This window comes from Equus caballus, chromosome 2 (assembly GCF_041296265.1).
Source record: "Equus caballus isolate H_3958 breed thoroughbred chromosome 2, TB-T2T, whole genome shotgun sequence".
In the NCBI taxonomy this organism is placed as follows: Eukaryota; Metazoa; Chordata; class Mammalia; order Perissodactyla; family Equidae; genus Equus; species Equus caballus.
The window spans coordinates 117,860,551-117,882,937 of record NC_091685.1 but is presented as its reverse complement, the minus strand read 5'-3'; the positions used below and the strand labels follow the sequence as shown (position 1 = coordinate 117,882,937).

General features: G+C 42.0%; 1 protein-coding gene across 2 annotated transcripts in view; it reads left to right on the top strand.

Moving 5' to 3' along the window:
• The first annotated feature begins 7,179 nt into the window (after positions 1–7,179).
• UGT8 (UDP glycosyltransferase 8) overlaps positions 7,180–22,387 on the top strand; it is an 80,375-nt gene continuing 65,167 nt past the window's right edge. Inside the window, exon 1 of one of the 2 annotated variants that reach the window (XM_023636653.2) lies at positions 7,180–7,773. The gene's annotated coding sequence lies outside the window, so the exon portion shown is untranslated. Of the gene's footprint in view, positions 7,774–7,864; positions 8,267–22,387 lie in introns of those variants that run through there. The other variant, XM_023636654.2, reaches the window with a different exon arrangement.

Here is a 22,387-nt window from a genome sequence, read left to right as displayed (position 1 = left end):
CTTCAAGTGTCTTTGGATTTTAGTATATGTTTGGTTTTGACTGGACAGGGATGACCTTTTGTGTTGGTCTGGCCTTTTCTTGTCTAACAGTTTTCGGGTGCCTGTAATTGCCTTCGCCTGGCACTCCTGAGCCACCAATTCAGAGCCAAGTTTTACATCAGCATTTTAAGGCTCCTGCCTTGAGATCTTGGGGATATCAAAGGTCCAGCCACTAGAGTCAGCTGGCAGCTCGATTTGATTCCTAGTTTTGAGCCCTCACAGCTCCCTGTAGCCACTGTTTTTATGTAGCCAGGCCTTCAGGCTTTTTATTCAGACTCTATTCCCAAGTGTGGGAGACCTGGTCCAGCCCCTGATTTCAGGTGGGAAACCTGGCCTGTGGCCTTCCTGAATGGAGAACTGAACTGATTATCCCTTGCTGCATGCCCATTACTGTAAACTCAGCCAATTAAAACAACACGTTTATTATCTCGCAGTTTTGTGCATCAGGAGCCTGATGGTTAGCTGGGTCCTGTGACCAGTGTTTCTCAAGGCTACAATCAAGGTGTTGGCCAGGCTGCCTTCTGACTGGGGAAGAATATACTTTAAAGCTCATTCAGTGGTTGGCAGAATTCATTTCCCTACAGCTGTATGACTGAGGACCCCAAATTCTTGCTGGCAGTTGGTTAGAAGCCCCTCTCAGGTCCTAGAAGCTGCCCACAGTTCTCTGCCATGAGGACTTCCCAACAAGGCCACTTATTTCATCAAGCCTGCTGGGAGAGTCTCTCTTCTCAGGGAGGGCCCCCCTCTTCTGTAAGGGCTTTTTCGGATACCCTTAAATCATACCCACCCAGGATACTCTCCCTTTTGATTGATGCATCATCACTAGATTTGGGGTCTTAACTACATGCGAAAAATTCCTTTACCTTTGCCATATTCTAATGGCTAGAAGCAAGTCAAGGTCCCACCTACACACAAAGGGAGAGAACTATGGAGAGCATGATGCCAGGAGGTGAGAATCACGGGCTTACCCTGGGATCTGTCTGCTACAAGCACCTTTAGTCCCAAGACCACCATCTGTGTCCAGTCCCAGAAGTCACAACCCTTGGCCTCACCTTGGCTCCCTGCTCTGCATTTCTGTTCTATTTCTAGTTCAGGAAGATGTTTACCTTGTTTCTTAATTCCTCTGTGTCTAATTGGTGTGTTTTTCCTTTTCTATTCTATCAGTCATTAATTTTTGTTTGAAACCGAGAGGTTATGTAAAAGCACAAACTGAGGAAGCCATCTCATTCCATCTGTGTTTTGTGAAAATTTCTACTTGATCAGGGTTAGGACAGGTTTCTGAAAACCTACGTACGTCTGAATGGTACGGAAGTATTTAATCAAGTGGTTTGGGGAATACGGTCTGGTAGAGAGGATTATTTTTGGATGAAAGGATAAGGAATTAATAAATAGAAGTAGGGACATCATTTAATTAGCAATCACATTTGAAAAACAATTTTAAAAGTAGTCTATCTGCTTGAGAGTAAGAAAACCTCGACTTCTAATTACACCCTGGAAAGACCCGCACAATCTTGAAATCCTCTCATTCTAGAAATATGCCGTCACTGACTAGGTTTTTTTCTACCTGGCTTGCCATTTTTATCAGCTGTTCCTTCAGACAGTTTATTTACTACACCATAGTTCTTTTTTTTTTTTTTTTAAAGATTTTATTTTTTCCTTTTTCTCCCCAAAGCCCCCCAGTACATAGTTGTATATTCTTCGTTGTGGGTCCTTCTAGTTGTGGCATGTGGGACGCTGCCTCAGCGTGGTCTGATGAGCAGTGCCATGTCCACGCCCAGGATTCAAACCAACGAAACACTGGGCCTCTTGCAGCGGAGCGCGCGAACTTAACCACTCGGCCACGGGGCCAGCCCCTACACCATAGTTCTTTATTACACAAAAGTAAGGGAGACAACTGGGGGCCAGCCCAGTGGCAAAGTGGTTAAGTTCACAAGCTCCGTGTCAGTGGCCCAGGGTTCACAGGTTCCAATCCTGGGTGTGGACTTACACACCCCTCATCAAATAATGCTGTGGTGGTGACCCACATACAAAAAATAGAGCAAGACAGGCACAGATGTTAGCTCAGGGCCAATGTTCCTCAACAACAACAACAAAAAAGTAAGGGGGACAATGAATGGAAAATAAGGAGAGAACAGAGATACTGAAAACAGGACTCCAACCATAAAGTAAAATACACACAGGTAACATAACGAAAAGTCTGAACCCTGGGGCAAAGTCCTTTCATTGATGCAGAATCTTTCTTTGCAGACCTGGGAGGGTCAGGCTTAGGGCTGACACTTATGAGCAGACACACAGGTAATAGCTATCTGGGAGCTAAAGGTGACTTGAAAAAGTGACTACTGAAGCACCATGATTTTAAGATAACCACATGAAATAAGAGTCACAAAATGCTGCTTAAGCCAATCTGCCAGGGCAAATCCCTCATCTCTTCTTGTGTTTTTTTTTTTTTTTTTTGAGGAAGATTAGCCCTGAGCTAACATCTGCTGCCAATCCTCCTCTTTTTGCTGAGGAAGACTGGACCTGAGCTAACATCCGTGTGCATCTTTCTCTACTTTATATGTGGGATGCCTACCACAGCATGGTTTGGCAAGCAGTGCCATGTCTGCACCCAGGATCCGAACCAGCAAATCCTGGGCCGCCAAAGCAGACTGTGTGTACTTAACTACCGCGTCACCGGGCTGGCCCCTCATTTCTTCTTTGAAAACAATACAGTTAGTTCTTTATGTTAAAAGGCAGAGAGTATAATCCTAAAAAAGAATTGTGGATTCTGGGGGTCATCTTTATCCTTCCCAGTAAATGCAAGTTGACTATACAGATAAATTAATGTTTATTTGGGGAAGCACACAGACCCTGGTTCCTGGGGGATGTAATTCAGGTCAGGAAGTTTTGATATTTTAGAGTTATGTTCAATGGATCTGAGAGCTGCTGTGGAAGGGTGATTAACAAAAAGATATGGGCAAAGATAAGCATCTATAAAAGTATAAAGCCAGTATGGTGAACGTGACCTCATTCACCCAGTGCTGGACTATTAGAACTAGTTGGTATTGCTTGGAGCCTGCAATATATTTAGGTCAAACAAGTTATGGTGCCATAATTGTAATATATTATGAAGCTCTTTATTCCCAGGCGGCATTACAAGCCAAACACAGAAAGGCTGTGGTAAGTAACACCTCCAAAATGGGTAGGACAGGAAGCTGTTGTGGACACAGCCTTAGCTTTGATGTCATATAGTACCACCTGACTCTCCTTGAAAAGCCTGGCTGGTCTCACTGGCAGAGACTCAGCATAGGGCTATATAAGAATCCAGTAGAGCAGGCTTTCCAATTCTGAAAGGCCAAAGTCCCTAAGACAGATTTGCTATTTCCATAAGTTTTCTACAACTGGCTCTGAACAGAGTTCATCATGAAGTTTTATAAATTATTTAAAAAGATTTCACTTATTGGGTACTAGATTAGAGAGCAAAGTTTCATTGATGACATTTTCTAATCATGAAAATAAATTCTGCTTTATAAGGACATATAAATAAGCTAATGATGTCTACTATCATGTAAGCTATTTTTTTGGCTTGCCCTTTATATGATAATTTAAAAAATATATATCTTTTGATGAGAATCTAAAAGTTGTCAGGTGATCTAGCCATCTCCATCACTTCTACAGTTCTGGAGATCTTTATTCCTTTATCATTCTTCTCTGTTACAATTTGATCCATTGATCAACATTTTCTAATGCCGTCTATAATGCATAATAAAACAGAATTATAGTAAAAAATGAAAAAAATTATTTTCACACATTAAAACTTAAACGTGAAGCAAATTAATTTGCATATATAAAAAAACATGAGTACGGCAGGTAAGCACAGTTGAAACTGGAAAGCAAGAAGCTGATGTTTGGAAGAAAATAAGAGATGAAGTGAAAGGAAAAAGGAAAGAGCCAAAAGGAGAAAGTGAGGATGCGATGCTGTGTCCCTTTATGTTACGGACTTTGTGCATGATCTTCTTTCTGTTTGCTCTCAAGTTTAGTGTTCTTATAAATACAGCAAGTCAGGGTCCACGGGAATCAGAAATTAAAACAAAATAATAGAAAAAATTTTAAATTGGATACATAGCGAGCCAGCCTTGATGGCCTAGTGGTTAAAGTTCAGCGCGCTCTGTTTCAACGGCCTGAGGTTGTTTCCCCGTTGCAGAACCACACCACTAGTCTGTCAGCAGCCATGCTGTGGCGGCGGCTGACACAGAAGAACTAGAAGGACTTACAACTAGAATATACAACTATGCACTGTGGCTTTGGGGAGGGGAAAAAAAAGGAGGAATATGGGCAACAGATGTTAGCTCAGGGTGACTCTTCCCCAGCAAAAAAAAAAAAAAAAAAAATGGATACATAGAAAATTAAGCTCCTCTTATCACGGAGCATTTTTGTACTGCGACTTGCTTATGAAGCAGCTGTTCTGGGGTAAAAGAGGAGACACAAGCAAGGTAGACTGGGTGCGTTACGTGCTTCTTGAATTTCCAGGGCTCCCCACGGCCAAGTTGGATTTATGTATTTCAACTTTTTCTCTGATGGAGATTTACGGTGCACTAGGAGACCCAGTCTGAATAGCCCTAGTCATTCAGGGCATGATTGTTGACTGAGACAGACTTCAATTCAGTTCCCAGTTTTGCCACTCTCCAGCTGTGACCTTGGGTAAGTTTTACTCCCTAAAGCCTCTGCTACTCAACCTTCAACAAGGAAAAGAGTAGTACCTACCTCCAGGATCTTTCAAGGATTAAATGAGATCAGTCTTGCTAACTATTTAGCATTGTGGCTGGAATACACTTTGAAACCTCAAGTAGAAGCCATAATAATCACTACTATTATCATGGACAGCAGCATCAAGTTAGACCTGAGTCTTTGTATAAATTCAGATTCTATGCTCCTCAGAGCTCCAAAATAGACAATCACATTTCAAGGGGATTTAGCAGAGCTCAAAGGCCTGGTTTGTGACATCAGTGATGTTTTCAGTCACCCGGTGCCCCATTGCAAGATAGTCATATATTTGGGACTGTTAGCAAAGAGGCTTTGGAAGGTACAGCCACCCACATTTCTCCCCATGATTGAACTTAACTCCATTCTGCTGTATTCTACATTGCATGGTTTATGTTAAGGGTCACTTGGCAGAAAACTGTGTCATTAACAACTGATTAAAGTTCAATTTTAGGAAGTCTGATTCCAGAGTTCATAGTTAATAATCACCAGGCTAAGCTAGCATGTCTCATGGGTTATTGTTTATTTTGCAATAAAATCATATGGACCTCGCTGGATGAAGAATAATAACAAACATTTTGAAAAAATTAACGACCAAGTATACCGATACACGTGGTCTACGGAAATGAGGGGATTTTAACATTATACTTGATATTGGCTAGAACTTCCTGACTACACATATGCTGTCCAATTCAACATACTATAAACTAAAGATGACAGGAAGGATTTTGTGTGAATCTGAATGGGAGTTTGGAAGATGGATTAAACATGAAAAATGTGCATTCTACCTTACAGAAGTAGCAAATGCTTTCATTTCTCCAGTCATTCAGTGAAAAATGAGTGCTAGGTGCTAGTAGATTTTTTAAAAAAGAGAGAACCTCATCAATTTCTTTTATAATTTCAAGCTCCAAAAATGTAATTGAACTAGTTATACAATGATTGACTTACTTTGTTTTAAGTTATGGAATGTTCTTTGCTGTGAAAATTCAATAAGCATTATATTAAGATGTGGAAGGCAATAGAGACAGACTAGAAATAAAAAACATGGACATATTCACACATAATGCATCTTTTTTGCAAAAGTCTGACAAAAATCTTACATGGTCAGTTTACATGATTTTATTAAGCATAGGGATGTGACACAAATTTTAGAAAGATTCATAAAATAAAAGAATTTTTGCTTAATTTCTAATCTTTTCTTAACCAAATATTTATACATGCATTATTAAAACAACTTACAATTGCTTGAATAGTTTGAAGCAATTCTCTTTTGTCATATTATCTGTTATGTTTAATGTTTATTTTTAGGTTTTTCTAATGCAATTTAAATAAGAAATATAGAGGATGGTAATCTCCTCAGGTCAAGTTCAAAGGCTGGGGAAATATTCAAATTTCTAGTCTGCAAAGAAGGAAAGCACATTCTTTCAAACTGGCATCTGAAAGTTTCTCCATCGGTGAACATTCTTTAGTTTATGGACTTTAGACCCTGCATTTATCAAAAATAGAAACAATGGTGCATGTTAGTGTTTTTTCCTATTTATCATTAATAATATATACAATAAAATAATTTTCATTTTCTTATCTAAGGGCAGAAAGTCCCAACCTCTTTCTAAAATTCAGTTTGGAACAAGGAAAGCATGGCCTGACTTGTCATTTTGTGACTTCCAGTGTTTAAACGTTTAACGTTTGTGTGCAGGGGCGGCATCTCAGCGTCTGCAGTGTAAGACCAACACGATTTTTGCCTTTCTGAAAGTTGGAACGTAAACAATTCCGTTCGCGTCGTACATATATTTACTGAATACAATGCCAATCAGGCACAGAGGAAAACTGAACAACACTATTGGATTTTCCTGGTTCCCAGGAACAATACAATCTACCATGAGACTCTTAAAGGCGCTTGGCCTCTAAGGTCTGAGGTGCCACACGAAGGCGGCTCCAGCAAGCCTGGGTACGCACAAAGTTGCTTCCTGGCCAGAACGCTAACTTGGCAAGGATCTGCTGCTGGCAAACACAGATTAGTCAGATAAAGTCGCCACAGGCTCAACCAAACAAAGCATAAATGGCCCTTTCAGCACGAGGAGGGGGGATGTTACTGAGCCCAGCAACCCAATTACTTTTTCTGGGATCCCCAAATTCGCGTTTTCTAACGCTTGACGCTTCACGCACGAGGCAGGTGCCTGATCCCCTAAGCGCCCCCACCCTTTCTTTCGCCTGTCTCCTCCACCTCTTCGCCCAAGTTCAACTTTTTAATGGGTTCGGGAGGAGTGAGGCAGGCTAGGAGGCTGGGAAGATGAGAGAAGGCTACCACCACGCAGACTGGCGCTGCGCTGGCGTGATGAAAAAAGGCGGCACCGAGACCAGACTGGTGGTGGCATGAGGGCACAGGGCACGCCCTGCAGGGGGGACAGGGGGCGGGGCCACGTGCCAGTCCCAGGGTTCCCAGCTCGAGCGCCACGGGAGGGCTCGGAAGCGTTCCAGCCCGCCCGCCGCTCCGCAGCCGAGCATCCCCGTCCCAGGACGCGGCTCCTCGGCCGCCAGCGAGCGCGTGGCACGAAGGCGCGTCCGCATCCATGCCCCGGGCCGGGGAGCGGGAGGCGCTCGCAGCCCCGGGCGTGTGATGCGAGGCTGAGCGCGTGGCGCCCGCGGCGTGCCCCGCTGACCCAGGCTTGGGACGAGAGGGGCGCGCTCCAGCTCGGCTCGCCACGCGCGGGGCGGGGCGCGGCTGGGGGGGGGCTCTGGCCACCCGCGGGGAGCGGCGGAGGAGCAGGCGCGCTGCGGACCCGAGGGAGGGCACGGTTCAAGCTTTGCCATCAATTGTGAGTCAAGAGAGTCCGTTCTAAGCTAACACACTAACTCTGCAGCCTCCCTCACGCCCCCGAACCACCGAAGGCGGCGACACCTGATCCAGCGCACAAACACGGGTCCCTTCTGTCCCCGGATACAATTACGCGGCAGAGACACACTCAAACTCACGCGCAGCAGCCGAAAGCCGAGGTAAGCGGAGGGACCACGCCGTTCCAGCTGGTGGAAGGGGGGCGGGCTGGGAGGAGGAGAGGGGCGTTGTTTGCTCCCGGAGGTGAGTGCTGGGCGAATGGCTGCGACCCAGGGGCGGGGGTAGGGATCGGAAAGTGCGGATGGGGTTGGGCTGAGGGAGTTAGGGAATAGGGTGGGAGGAGGGTAGGGAGAAGGCGGGGGGTTGGGGGAGTGTAAAGGTGGTCTTTCCAGGCTGCCCCGGATCGCGCAGGCACTCCTTTCTCTTCCATATGGCACCCGTTTGAGGGTGCTCTCGCGATCGTGCGTGGTCGAGGAGGAAGGGGATAACCGGGCGCGGATCCGGCGGAGGACCTTGCACTTGACCCTGGAGGCATGGGCACCGCGGAGCCCCAAGGCCAGAGCCCGCTGCTGGGCAGGGATGGGGGACCGGGAGGTGCTTCCGGACCTCTCCAACTCTCCTCTACTTCGTCCTCTCCCTGAGGGGCAACTAGAGGTGGGTGCATTGGGGGTGGGGATTGTCTCGGGGCTGTACAGATACACATACTGGGACCTTTCAGCGCCCTCCGGAGCCCACATGCCCGCGTGTCCCCCAGGAAGGGACACTGGTGGCAGGGTCGCGCGCGGGTTCCCGCGCGGATGGGGGAAGCACACGGCGCGCCCTGGTATGAGAGAAGCGTGTGCGGGCCGCGGGGTTGGAGAGGAGGTGAGAGAAGGACGCGCTGCAGGAAGTAGGGCGCCTTCCACGGGCCGGAGGAGCGGCGAGGGGGCCTGGGATGCCTGGTGTGGGGCTGTAGGAGGCAAACCGCATCGAAGGGCGCGAGTATATGCAGTGCGGCCGGGCAAAAGGACAGTCAGAGGTGGCGAGGGGTGACTAATCTGTATGTATAAACTCACTGGTTTAACTGAGGGTTTATAAAGTAGAGTACGGTGAACGTGCTGCTCTGCAGCGCTTCCTTGGGGACAGGACCACCCCGGTACCTGTACCTGTACCGCCGGCCTCCGTCACCTTAAAGCATCCCCCGGGGGAGCGGGGGTGGGGAGAAGGTGGGAAAACTTTTGAGACTCGAAAACTAACTCGAAGGCTAGATTGTGTTAACTAGTCCTTCTTAAAGGGAAGAGGGCGATTCACGAGGGGGGTTGGGGGGGGGGGTGGCATTCTTAATCAGGCATGACCGGAGAGTCTCCTCCATTATGAGCCATTGTTAGTAATAGAGATGGCATTTTATTTCAGTTAGTTTCCACCCAGGAAAGATGAAAAAAACCACTACCCCTCTAAAAACCCTCAGTCCCCTCAGGCTGTCACCTTGTATAATGAGTTTTACAAGATTAATGACATGTAGGTGTGGCAGTTTGGCTAGATGCCAAGTGTGCTGCTTTTTCTATTTCTGATAATTTCGTGTTCAAAAGAAGTCTCCGCTTGGAATTGGTGTGCTTTATCTCTACACATCCCCACACTGCCATTGAAAGGAGGATAGAGAGTGCTTTTTAATTGGTATTTTACTAGTAGTAGAAGTAATCACACTTTGTTCCTTGGAGATTTTTAAATTAATTGAAGAGTCCAAAACTTTGTGTTATTTGAATTGAATCATAAATCAGTCTGTGTTTTTTTCTGTCTCGGAGAGGGAAACAACAGACATAATTCTCTCCTATAGAAACTATGTCCTGGTAGTTTGAAGTTTTGTTTTAGGAATGTGTCTCTGTTCGGCAACTATTCTAGATAATTCCCGAGGGATAGACTCTAATATTGTTTGATTTGCCCACCACCCACGGGGTAAAGTTAACATCTAGTGTAGTGTGATTTACTGCTATAGGAGGGTCTGGTCAAAGCTTGATAGTGGATTAGTACCTTGGGCATAACTGAGTAGAAACTATGCTTCTGACTTTTTCTGGGTAATACTACTGTAAAGATTTGAACTCTTTTTAGATCTGAAATTTCCAGAGCTTTATGCTTGTTGTATTAACGTCTGGTACACATATTAGAATAAGTAAACCAATGGATGTAGTAGAGATATTTATAACAGAATTTGTTTTTTGTAAAACCTCTTCTTTGTATAAAGAGTTTGTTCACATTTAATTTAAATAACAAAACATTTCATGGTACCTTGTGAATAACCATCAGCTTAATTACCATTTAAATATTGATGACGAAGAAAATAATCACACTCTCAATTCTGAAACTCCTTTTCAAAGGTATTTATCAAATAATACTGATTTAATGCTGTTTAACTCACACTAGATTTCCGAAGGAAACCGGGAGGGTAAGAACTTTTGTTTTTGCAATGTATAATATCTCATTTATTTGACTCCATCTGGATTGTTGCTTATTTACATGAGAATATTTTCTAAATAGCTGACCTTTTACTCTATTAATTACTAAAACAAAAAAAAGTTAGCTATTGAAACAAATAAGCAATTTTTAAATCTTGCACTCTTCTTTGCTCCCTTGGATCTAAGTTCATTTTTTTGTTGGGTTGTCTTTATGAACGTGAATTCATAAAGAACTGAATAGTGCTATTCCTTGAGGTGTATAGAGTTGTTGTTTATGGTAAATGGTCTCAGCCTGCCTGGATGAAATACTAGAATGGAGACAGAAGTACTATTCTTCTTTTTATGGTGTTTCTGGGTCCTCTTTCTGTTATCAGCTATCACTTTCTGCTGTCAGGCTGTGAGCGGGCCCTGCTGCTGTATTATCTGTTGTCTTTTTTTCTGTGAAATGATGTGGACTATTGCCTGACTATAAAGCCTGTGGACTTTGTCACAGATACTTCCTGTCCTCATGCTTTATTTCTAGGCTGGATCGTGAGCTGAATGGTTGAGGTTCCTAGAAGGGTGACTTCTATATAAATGGTTTTAATGTGTTTTTTTAATAGAAAATTTTGTATATGAGACCTTTAGAAGGGTGTCTTAATTTTAGACAGTTTAGTCTTCTGGAAAATCTGTGCTTTTCTGAGAAATTGAAGCAGCCCTTAAAAAAAGTTTACTTTTTTTATGGTAGGCCCAGATTGTCTTTGTTTAGGAATATGTGTACTATGATATTTTACATACCACTTTCTGCCATTGAAGCTCACTAGCCACATGTAATGTTGGTAATGTTTTCCTACTCTGGAAGCCAGGAATAAGTGTGTTTTGATAATCCTGATAACCAGACTTGAGCCTTGGTGTATCATTTCCATATTATTTTGCATACCTACCTATGGAAGAGGTACATAATTAAATTAGTTTGAATAAAGTAGTTTAATTTAGTCTTGGAAACAGCGGTAATCATATCTTCTTAATCTAAAGCATGTCACACACATTTATTCTTTTATTCAACAAGTATTTATTAAAAGCACACCATGTTTTGGGCTCTGTGCTCTTGTGCTCTGGGCATATGCAGATACATAAGACCCTGGAAGGGCTCTGGGTTTAAAGGGGTGAAATAGATAGAAAACAAGTTAGTTTCCGTAAGTACGATAGAGTGCTCTAAGTTCTGTGAGTGCTGTGATGGAGATATGCACAGAGGGCCCTGAACAGGCATCTGGAGTGGCCACTTCTACATAGGGACGGAAGACTAAAGAGCCTTCATGGAGACGGTGACATAAAAGATGAGTCACTGTAGGCAGGGGCAAGATCCTGGATTGCTGTTTGCCATCCTAAGGAGTGTGGATCATTTTCTGTTCCAGGTTGTTGTAAACAAAGGAGTGATATGATGGGAGGACGGTTCTCATAGCAATCTAGAAGGATGCATCTGAGGAATGGGAGACAGGAATGGCAGTTTAGAAGGTATTGGGGTAATCTTGTGAAGAGAGTTGAGGACCTTGTACCAAAGTGGTAGCAGTGAGATGAAGAAAAGGGTTTGGCCACACAGATGTTAAGGTGGTAGAATCTCTAGGATTAGGGGACTGATTAGATGGTGGGTGGTACGGGAGGGTGGGATAGGGACTTTAAAGGATGGGCAGGTTTGAGGAGCACAGATGATGGCATTCACTTTTGGACATGTAGACTCTGAAGTGCTTATAGAAAATCCAGCTGGAGACGAGCGTCCGAGGGATCATTGCAGAGAGGTCTGGGCTCGATAGGTAGGTAGATGAACGGATGGATGGATGCTCAGACTGAATTAGCAGTTTCCAGCATACAGGTGGTTGTAAAAAAAAAAAGAAAAAAGAAGAGGAAGTCGATAGCTCTTCCAGTGCGGGTACAAAGAATAAGCGGGAAATAGAGGCCTGGGGAGATCCTACAATTTAAGAGTTGGGTAGGGAAATAGGGCACAGTGAAGAATGGGAAGGTACAGAGGGAAAGGCGGGAGGAGAATTAGGGGGAGCAGCTTTTGGTAGCTGAAGGAGGGAAGAATTTCAAGAAGTGAGAGGTCAAGGGGTAAAACGGGGGGTGTTAGACTGTCCTGGTTCTGCCCTGACTGGCTCTGTGACCTTAACCCAGAGTTTAGTGCCCTTTCGTCATTGCAAAATGAGGATCATAGTGCCTGCCTCCTAGGGCTACTCTGAGGATCAAAGGAGACAAAGTCTGTCACGCGCGGTGCCCAGAAGGTTACTGGTTTGTGTTCCATAAATGCTAGCTGTTTTTATGAAAAGCACAACTTGGATTTATCCAGTGGTTGGTGAGGTCTGTGGAGAGTATTGCTCTCAGCACTACTTGCTCTCAGGGTTTAGGGAGAATGATTAAAAGATAGACTTAAGATGAAAACTTGATCACATTTATAGGCTTTGGGGAAGAAGCCAGTGGAATAGGGGCATTTGACAGTTTTGAAGAGAGCAGAGAGCCATTGAACAGAGAGGGATGAGTTGCATGGAGAGCCTGGGGAGATGGCAGGTTCCTCAGCACCAGCCAGGCTTCCACAGCCTGGAGGGGTCCTTAGCAAAACCCTCATCCTTTAGAAGCATCTGGTAATCAAATCAAATTTTTTTTTTTGAGGAAGATTAGCCCTGAGCCAACTACTGCCAATCCTCCTCTTTTTGCTGAGGAAGACTGGCCTTGAGCTAACATCGGTGCTCGTCTTTCTCCACTTTATATGTGGGATGCCCAGCACAGCATGGTGTGCCAAGCCGTGCCATGTCCGCACCGGGATCCGAACCGATGAACCCCAGGCCACCAAAGTGGAACATGCGAACTTAACCACCGCGCCACTGGGCCGGCCCTCAAATCCAATTTTTAATGTCTTGTTTAAAGGATTCTTGGTATTGTGAGTTCTAGTTTCTTAGATAATCTAATAAGGACAAAGTTGATTCATTTTAAACGAATCTGAAAAGAGAAACATAGGTGATATTACAACTGAACAAAATATAAATATTTGATGATTCAGAAGGCACTTCCATTTCTTTTGAGGTCTTAAAAATCAACGCTATGGAAAGCAGTTATAACCTGTGTAATAGAGGAAGGACTGATTCGTAGACTTTTTTTTAATTGACAGTCCTATAGTAATATTTAAAAATACCTACTTTTTTCCTTAGAATGTTCTCTATTTGGATGAAGTAATGCTTGGTATTAGAGACACACATCTAAAATTAGATTTCTATTTTAATATGTATATGAATTTTTTCCCCCTATGATTAGTGGGTATTTTGATAAAATGTTTACGTATATGAACTGGTTTGGGAAGCAATCAACAATTGAGCATAGTGCATATTGTTGACTACTTGGTTGCAAGGAATATTGGTGGTTAATTGATTATAAGTAATATCTATTATTTTATTTTAGTTCAAATTATTATGTCTGTTTCAATACATACTTATTGTTATTCACCACTTATTGTTTGTTTATATAGTACTTAGAGCAGTACATAGTTTTTAGGACACCCAGTAATTGTTTTTTGAGTAAAATGAAATTAGATGTTCGTTATTTTTAAGGTGAACTGAAATCCATTATTCCTGTAGTTTTCGTCGTTGATGATGTTCTTTACCTGAAGTTCTCTGGCCACTCTTTTTGTTGTCAGGCCCTCTCTGTTGTGGAGTTGAGTTGCAGTGCTCTGTGACCATGGGCTGACTCCCACACCGTGTGCGGTGGTCCCGTTCCTTCAGAGCCTGGTGGTCTATGCACGTGATTTTCACCCAGGCACGTGATTTTCACTTGGGGCTTCTGAGGGGTCCGTGTTGTGATTCAGCAGCTCAGTCTTAGACTGTATTCTGTCCCTGCTCAGCAGTCCCTGACAGAGATGACAAATGCCAGGTTGAAACTGACGTAGACACGGGTGCCACACTTAGGTGAGCATTTAGGGGTGCAGAGCCCAACAAAAATGGAACCTTTGGATTTCTGAATTTCGGCAGGGTATTTAGGACCGCCTAGGTCAGTTTCTACTTTCTGGCTGGAAATTTGTGTGAGTATTAAAACATTTGGACTCAATGGAAAGAATGTGTAGTTAGGAGCATTTCAGAGACACTGTGTGTTTTGCTCATAGCTTTGTGCTATGTATCTGAATTGTTAATAATTGAAATAATCACTATATTGGTTTTATTTTGAAGGTATAATCAGTTTCCCTTGACTTGATTTCGATAACAGAAATGCATCTGCAGATACTCTAGTTCACTAAATAAATTTACCTTATAATGATTTGGTAAATATTGGCTCGATTTTGGAATATTGCTGTAAAATTATTTTTCACTTTTCTATTCTTTTTTGAAGAAATTTATTACTTGAAATATTTTTAAGACATCGAGTCACAATTTTTTAGCTATTACATTGGCTGTAACTTTCTTGAATAAGTAATCGCCATGGGGCTGATTTTCCTCCAAGTGAAGCGTTTTAGTTTCAATATGTTCCCATTAATTTGAAAATTTTTTAAAAAGAAAGTAGAATCAGATGTACCAATATGCTGTATTTTCTATAATATCCTGAATTTTCTAACTTGCCTGAAAAGTTGTATAAAAATTCAGTTTTTATAAATTATAAATAATCATAATTAGAGAATTTAAAATTTTCAAAACACCTGAAGAAAATACGGCAAAATTTTAACACTTTTTAAATACGGGTGATGGGTATACAGATGTTTGTTATATTAATCTTTATACTATTCTGTATGTTTGAAATACTTTACGGTAAAAAAACAAAGTGGACAATAGTTTTAAAGCATATCATATTTTAAATGTACCCCGAGACTTTTCTATTTAAAGCGATATCAAAGTGAATCTTTCTATAAAGAATCCTATTTTGATTGATCTGTTTTGCAAAGTCAGATTTTCCTGCTCTGCTTAAGCACACACACAACAACAACAACAACAGCAAAACCTGGGCCCACCTCTGTACCGCATTTTGAGTATTGTTGCATCCACCAGAATTTCTTAAACTTCTGAACTTAAGGTAAGGGCTTAATCTGACTCTGTACCTCATCCTCATCATAATATCCCTTACTTTGGAAGAGAATGCCTCATAGGAAGAGTTTTTTTCCCCAAGCGATGGGGTGAATGATTCAGTGGTGTTGCCTTCCTGCTTTAAGGAGTGGAGGAGTGGCTCTAGGACTGGGCAGTGACAGCAGGCCCTGCAGGCCCTCGGTGGCTGTGGGTTCTCCCGCGAAGAAGGCCCTTGTGCTTTACATGGCTTTTGCATGTGTGCTCCTGTCCCTGCTGTTCATCTGTATTCACCAGCCAATCAAGAGAGCAGGGCTTAGCGGAAAACTAGTCAGACAGGTTTGCCTGTCTATTTAAAAGGAGTGGGGGCCAGTGAAATTTGTGGATAAGGTCAAGGGTGAAACTATTTTGAGGAATATTAATGCTAATCACTGTTTCTGTTTTCTCCTGGTTTCGAAAATAGTCTGGAGGCATTTGTGAGAAAATATCTTAAGGGAGGTAAAGTGAGAGTGAGGGGAAGAGGAAGAAGTAAATAAGAAATAGGGAATTAGAACAAGGTGGAGAGAGAGAAAGGAAAAACAATAGTGGAGGAAAAAAAACACAAGAGGGAAAGGACAGGTGTTTCAGTGTCCTGTCTGGGCTTTGTGTAAGCTGGGTGCCTAGAGCAGGAAACTGCTATTGATCTGAGAATGAGTTTAATTGAAACAAGCAAACGCCTGTGGTCTTCAACATCCAAAGTGGGGAACACCCGGCCGGGTCAGGGCTGATCTTTACTAGGGATATTGGTGGAAGATGTTGTAATTGCCGTCTCTGACACTAGCTTTACCTTGGAAAGACTCAATTCCCTTGAACAATAGTAAAATGCTAACATTCATGCAGCCTTTTTGTAGTTTGCAAATCCCTTCTCATACATCCCATCATTTTATCCTCGTTCTGCCCCTGAGCACTGTCCAGTGGGTAGTCACAGTTTGCAAACCATGAGTTGGGGATGCAGAGCTCTTAAGTAACTTCCGGAGGTCACCAGGACAGACTCCGGGATTTCACCTTAAAACCCAGCTTCTTGCCTAGGGCGGTGCGCTCCCTGCCTGCCGAAACCTTGACCCCACTGCAATGACTCTGCATAGTCTCTCTTTACTCCTCACCACACACTCCTTTCCACTTGTTGAGATGCCCTTCCCCTTACCCTCTGGAATGGTTATTCATGCTCATGGGATGGACTTTTATATATAAATAGATGTAGTTCTAGCTCTAACTTCCTAGGTACTCTCTCAAGACCTAGAGTTCCCAGCTCGACTTCCAAACTCAGGTCTGACCTACCTGTGTCAGTCTTCAGGCATAGTTGTTAGTGCTGGTGAATGGATTCCAACCCTTAGTGACCCTGTGGACAGCAGAGTGCCATCCTCTCCCCTTCCAGCACTTTATCACACAGCGGTCTGCTGCTCTTCATAGGGTTTTCATGGCCAGTTTTTTCATGGGTGACCTTGATGGTATTTGAAATACCCACGGCATAGCTTTCAGCATCACAGCAACATGCAGCTGCCACAGTCACTGGGAAACCAACCCCAGGCCATGATGGTGAGAGCGTGGGATCTTACCCGCCGGACCAGCAGGGCTGGCTTCAGGCCTAGACTTTGTTGCTATTTTGGAGTCCACCTTCGCCTTTGTCCATGATATTCAGTCTGGTCTCTAATTCTATCACTGTCTTCTTCATGAAGACCTTGCGCATGTTGAGATTTCCATCCACCTTCTGTTCTCTGTGTGGTCCCTTTCACTTCAGGACCGCACCGATGACTCTTTCACTGTTCCCTTGGCCTTTGATCCCTTCCCCTCTCCATCCCTCAGTTGGGATCCATTCGCCTCCATGCCTGTGCCATTCATTTTCACATGGGAAATCCTGGCTTTCAGGGCTCTTTATTGCCCAGCTGCATTCAGATCACCCTGGTTTATTTCCTGGTGCTCCCCAGCAGCGTTCCATTGATCAGTCCCATGTATCCCTTGAGGCCTTTGCTTCAGGACATTCCCCACCTGAATTGTCCTCTGGATTTTCAAATACTCATCCTTCAGGGTTTTGACACTCATGGTTAGTCCCACCTCAGACTATTCCTTCCTGGTCTCTTTCTTTTTTTTGACTTTCCTTCTTACAAATGTTGATGATCCTTTAACACGTAATTGTGTTACTTCTCCCTCTCAGGAGAGTCTGCTGCTCTTAGAGGGTGGACTCTCGCCTAGTTTCCCAATAGTGCCTTGGACAACATGCTGATCAGAGATAAGATATTCAAACATAGGGGCCGGCTCCGTCGCCGAGTGGTTAAGCTCGCATGCTCCGCTGTGGCAGCCCAGGGTTCAGATCCTGGGTGCGGACATGGCACCGCTCGTCAGCCCATGTTGAGGCGGCGTCCCACATCCCACAACTGAAAGGACTTGCAACTAAGATATACAACTATGTACGGTGGGAGGGGGGTTGGGGAGATAAAGCAGAAAAAAAAAAAGATATTCAAACATAATTGAATGATGCCTTTAGTGACTCATAAGGCAGTGAGGGAGGTAAGTTCCCTAATTTTCTGTATGAATATTGATGCTTTCTTCCTTTTTTTTCCTCCAAAACTGCAGCATTCAAACTTGAAATGTTCCCTTATTTTGTCTTTAAATGAAATGTCCTATATAGACTGCTGTATACTTTAGTCAAAACAGACAAAAATGTTTGATCTATAGAAAGTTCATATTATAGGTCCTTTGAACTCTTAATTATAAAATTTATATTCGTTTTTTATTTTGCACTTATGTTTGAATATAAGTATGCCTGATGTCATGAGACCCCAGATGGAGAGAAGAATGAATTCACACGTCAGGAAGATCTGACTTAGGAAGCATTCAAATTGCCCCTTTTCCCCTTTCCCCATGCTCCCCCCCACCCCTCCCTCAAAGACCTTTTATAACAATTAATTCAAAGCACCAACCCAGGCAGAGTTCTTTATGTCCCTCTTCTGTGCTTGTTTCCTCCTTTGGTGATTGCCGGAGTTCTCTGGTTCCCAATGTCTCCCCTTCCGTCTCCTCTGGGCAGGGCAGTCGGAGTGGGAACAGGAATAAGAGTACATTTTAAGGAATCTCTCCAGAAAAAAAAAAAAGAGAAGAAATAAACAGGTTAGGTAAGATTATTAAGAAGTGGAAGAAGTGATGTCTGATGATACTTGCCAGTTTTAAATAATTCTTGAGAGCATTTAGAGGTAACTGTGTGATTTTGATCAGTTAGACCTTGTGTGAGCATAAGCTTTGGAATGTACTTTTTGTTCAAATTTCTAAACTGTGCCCAGAATGCAGAAACACACTCCTCTGGCTGTCCTGCTCCCTCTTTTTGCTGTCCCACTCTTTTCTTTCTTTCTTTTTCTCCTCTTATACCTGTCTGCCCTTCTGGAGAGAATGTCCCTGCCTTGGGTGGGGAATTCAGAGGGGGGATCCTAGTGATGGGCTTACAAATGTGGGGAAGAAGGATGTGAGTAGAAGTGTGAGTCGGGGATAGGGGTCTGTCCATCTGGTCATTTTATTCAAATCATCCTCTATACTAGTTGTCCAGCCTCTAGGTGGGTCTTAAGTGCTTTATGCTTTCTCACTATGATTTTTCCCACTAAAAATCCTTCAGCTTATCATTTGGATAGTACTTAAATGCAGTCCTGTTCCTATTCCTGCTCATACTGCTCTGCCCAAAACGGCATGGAAGGGAAGACATTTTGAATCAGATATGTTGAATTCCTGGAAGTCTGTATAGTGAGCATCTGTAACAATAAGAATTAATTCAGCCATTCATTCGACAAGCAGCCTATTATATGATAGAACTCTTCTGCCTTAGAACCAAAATACACGGTGTTTTTTTTTTCATCTCGTATAAAATTTAGAGGTTTTACGTATAAAGTTTTAAGGCTTTAAAGTTTATTAAGGCTTTTGGAAGACAGCTATTTTGATTTGTGTATTCCAGAATTAAAGAAAAAGTCGATCTGTTATCTGACATATGGCAGTGGCATCTTTGGAGAGTCTTTATATGGTTCAGGTAAGAGACTGGATTAGGACCCAGGAAACCTGAGTGATAGTTCCGACCCTGCCAATGAGTAACTACCAACCAGTCAGGCGATGCTAGGCAACCACCCTGCAGAGACCTTGTCCCTTTCTCTACAAATGGGAGGGCTTGGACTCAGTTACCTTTAGTTTTTAAGTTGGGATTCTGATTTATTTTTTAGATGAAAATACATATTTTAAAAAATATTTGGTATCATTTCATAACAAACATATTAAGTATATTTATATTATCCTTGCAAGACTAGTAACAATGGCAATGATATATGGAAGACTTCTCTGAACTTGCTTCATTGTGTTGAATATCAGGTATGGTCCTAGATGCTTAGAAGACACAACTACGTTTTTACCTGTCTGTAAGGGAGCATCAGGAAGATGCATTCTGCCTTTCTGCAGACACTGCCAAAATCTTTCTCTTCTGGGGAATAATATAGCCAATACTCCATAACCCCCTCCTCTTGGTTACTACCCTGGCATTTTATGAGACAACAGTGGAGAAGTTTGTTATTTGTTCACTCTTGAGAACTTCCAACCAATTGAATGGGGAAATATCCAGAATTTTGTTTTTTGTTTGATTTGTTTTTTGCTTATATTGGGCCAGACATTCTTGGTCCTAAAACAAGTTTAAGACATCACATGGGAATTTATTCTGTAACTCTTAATAATGTTAATGTAGATAATGTTAAAAATCCACTTAGGCTAGTGATATTAAAGAAAGGATATTTTTAAGTAGGGGAAAGAATCCCATGGTTTTTTGTGATTCCAGTACATTTCTGAAGCCTTAAGAATCTCTCAGTAATGATGTATTGAAAGCTGTTTTCCCCACATGTGAATTTGTCTCACTGTGGGAGAAGGTGAAAATTTAATCTGAATTTCCTCCATATTCACTGTGGCATTCCACTAATTAAAATCCCAATGAAAGAAAGTTATAAAAAGTTGTAACAAAACGTTTTAAAAAAGCATCATTAAGCATTAAACATTAAAAAAGCATTTTAATCAAGCATCAGTTTTTTAAAGAAAGCATAATATCTATCAGAACTTAAAACTTCATACAATCTCAGTTATGTGATTGATGAAACTTTTCTCATTTGTTTGAGGATGAGATCAGAATCCAAACAAAGAACTTCCTTATTGTTTGCTGAATGTTTATCCTATGATGTGGATGCATGGAAATAACTGGTACCAAGTTGGTCTTGAGGAGTTGCAGGAAAAGAAACCCACACCTTATTCTTGTAGGGGATGTATGTGTGTGTATATATATATATATATATATATATATATACACACACATTTTTTTTAAACTGGGTATGTGATAAATATTGAAAGTATTTTAATACTACTATTTTCTGTATTAAAAAAGAAAATTCCTTTTTTTAAAACTGCAAACTTTATCAGTGATTCTCAAAATGGTCCCTGGCAGCAGCATCAGCATCACATGGGAATTTGTTAGAAATGCAAATTCTTGTACCCATCTCAGATCTATAGAGTCTCAGACTGTGAGGGCAGGCCCAACAGTCTGTGTTAACAAGCTCTCCACGTGATTCTGATGCATGAGAAGTTTGAGAACCACTAATCTGTGATACGAAATACAGTCAATTCAATTTTCTCATGTGACGAAAAAAATTTCTGATCATTTTAGGGACAAAAGATAAATTCAGTTTAGATTTAAAAATGCTTTCCTGGTTAACACTTTCCTGGTTGGTTTTTATAACCTAAACTTATGATGTATTTTATTTACTAATTGATTATGTAGGCATAGTCAAGTATTCTTAGTTCAGACACACACACGCACATAGTTCCTCAATTTATATAAAAACAATAACAACAACAAAATGGGTTGGAATCGTTGTTTACTTCTGTGTATTTTGCTGTGACTTTGTCAGTGTAGCTCAGTGGTGCTCAATATTATAATCACCTGGGAATCATTAAAAAAAGCAAAATATGCTAAGACCTGAGCCTCATCCCCAAAATGTCTAATTGATCTAGGTTGGGGGTGGCAGGTTTTCAGGCATGTCTAATTTTTACAAGCTCCCGAGGTGATTATAATGTGCAGTCAGAGTTGAGAGCCACTGGAAAATAGCCATATGTTCAAAGATTGGCTCACCTGCCGCATATCAATCCCTTAAAAAAATTGTATGTTAGATCCATCAGAACCTTTCGTTGTTTTAAGCAAATTGTCTTGTCTATGTATGATCAAAAAATAATTTGTTTTCCACTAAGTTATTGGTATTGTTGACTGGCTGACCGTGTTATCGATCCTGTTTTATTATCTTAATTCTACCCCTTGGCTTTACTCTAAATCCTCGCTTACTCAGGTGCAGTCCGTGCACGGGCAGCATCCCACAGTACCAGAGAGCTTGTTAGAAATAAATAGTTTGGGACCCCACACCAGACGAAATGCAGATAAATCAGAATTTGCATTTTAACAGTATCCTTATGAAATTTGTCTTCACATTAAAGATTCTCTGTGACATAATGTTTAAAATCAGGATGAATTTCATTTTTTTGCCTTAGCATCCATTGATCTGATCTTAACTACTTTTATGAACCAAATCATACCAATCTTGTTAAACCTATTCCTAAACTCATTTTTCAGATAAGTTTTAGAATTGTAAGGGATCTTTAGAACCACCTAATTTAATAGCCTCACCTGACAGGTGAAGGAAAGTAGGTGCAGAGAAAGTAAATAACTTGGCCTAAATTACAGATTTTGAGATTCATAGTTACATGCCATATATATCTTTATGTTTCCTTTCATTATAGGGACTTCATTGTAGGGTCATTTACAATATTATTTTCATAATGTAAACAACTTGAAATGTGAGCTACCTGAAAAGACAGTCTTAGGTTACTCAAATATGACACATATGCAAAAAACCAAAATTTTAAATACACATTGACGTTTATTTAAATTATCTGTCTAAAGTGACATTGATAGTACTTTACTAATATACCAATATTTCAAATTATCATATAATTTGTGTAATGAAGTGATAACAGGAAAGCTGAATGTGTAGTATTGAACTGAGTGAAAATGGAAAGGTACTGCCACGTCCTTATAAATTACTAAAACTATATGCATGTGCTCCTGGGAGGTTGCAAGTGCTTTGTTTCTTCTGAGTTTCTCAGGATCTGGAGCTGGGCGTTAGGCTTTTCCGAATCCCCGGGACAACTGGAATTTAACTCAGGTCTTTATGTTTCAGATCCATATGTCTGTGGCGTCACATATTTCTCTCATTGCACGTAAGAATTATTAGATCCTTGTCTTTCCACTT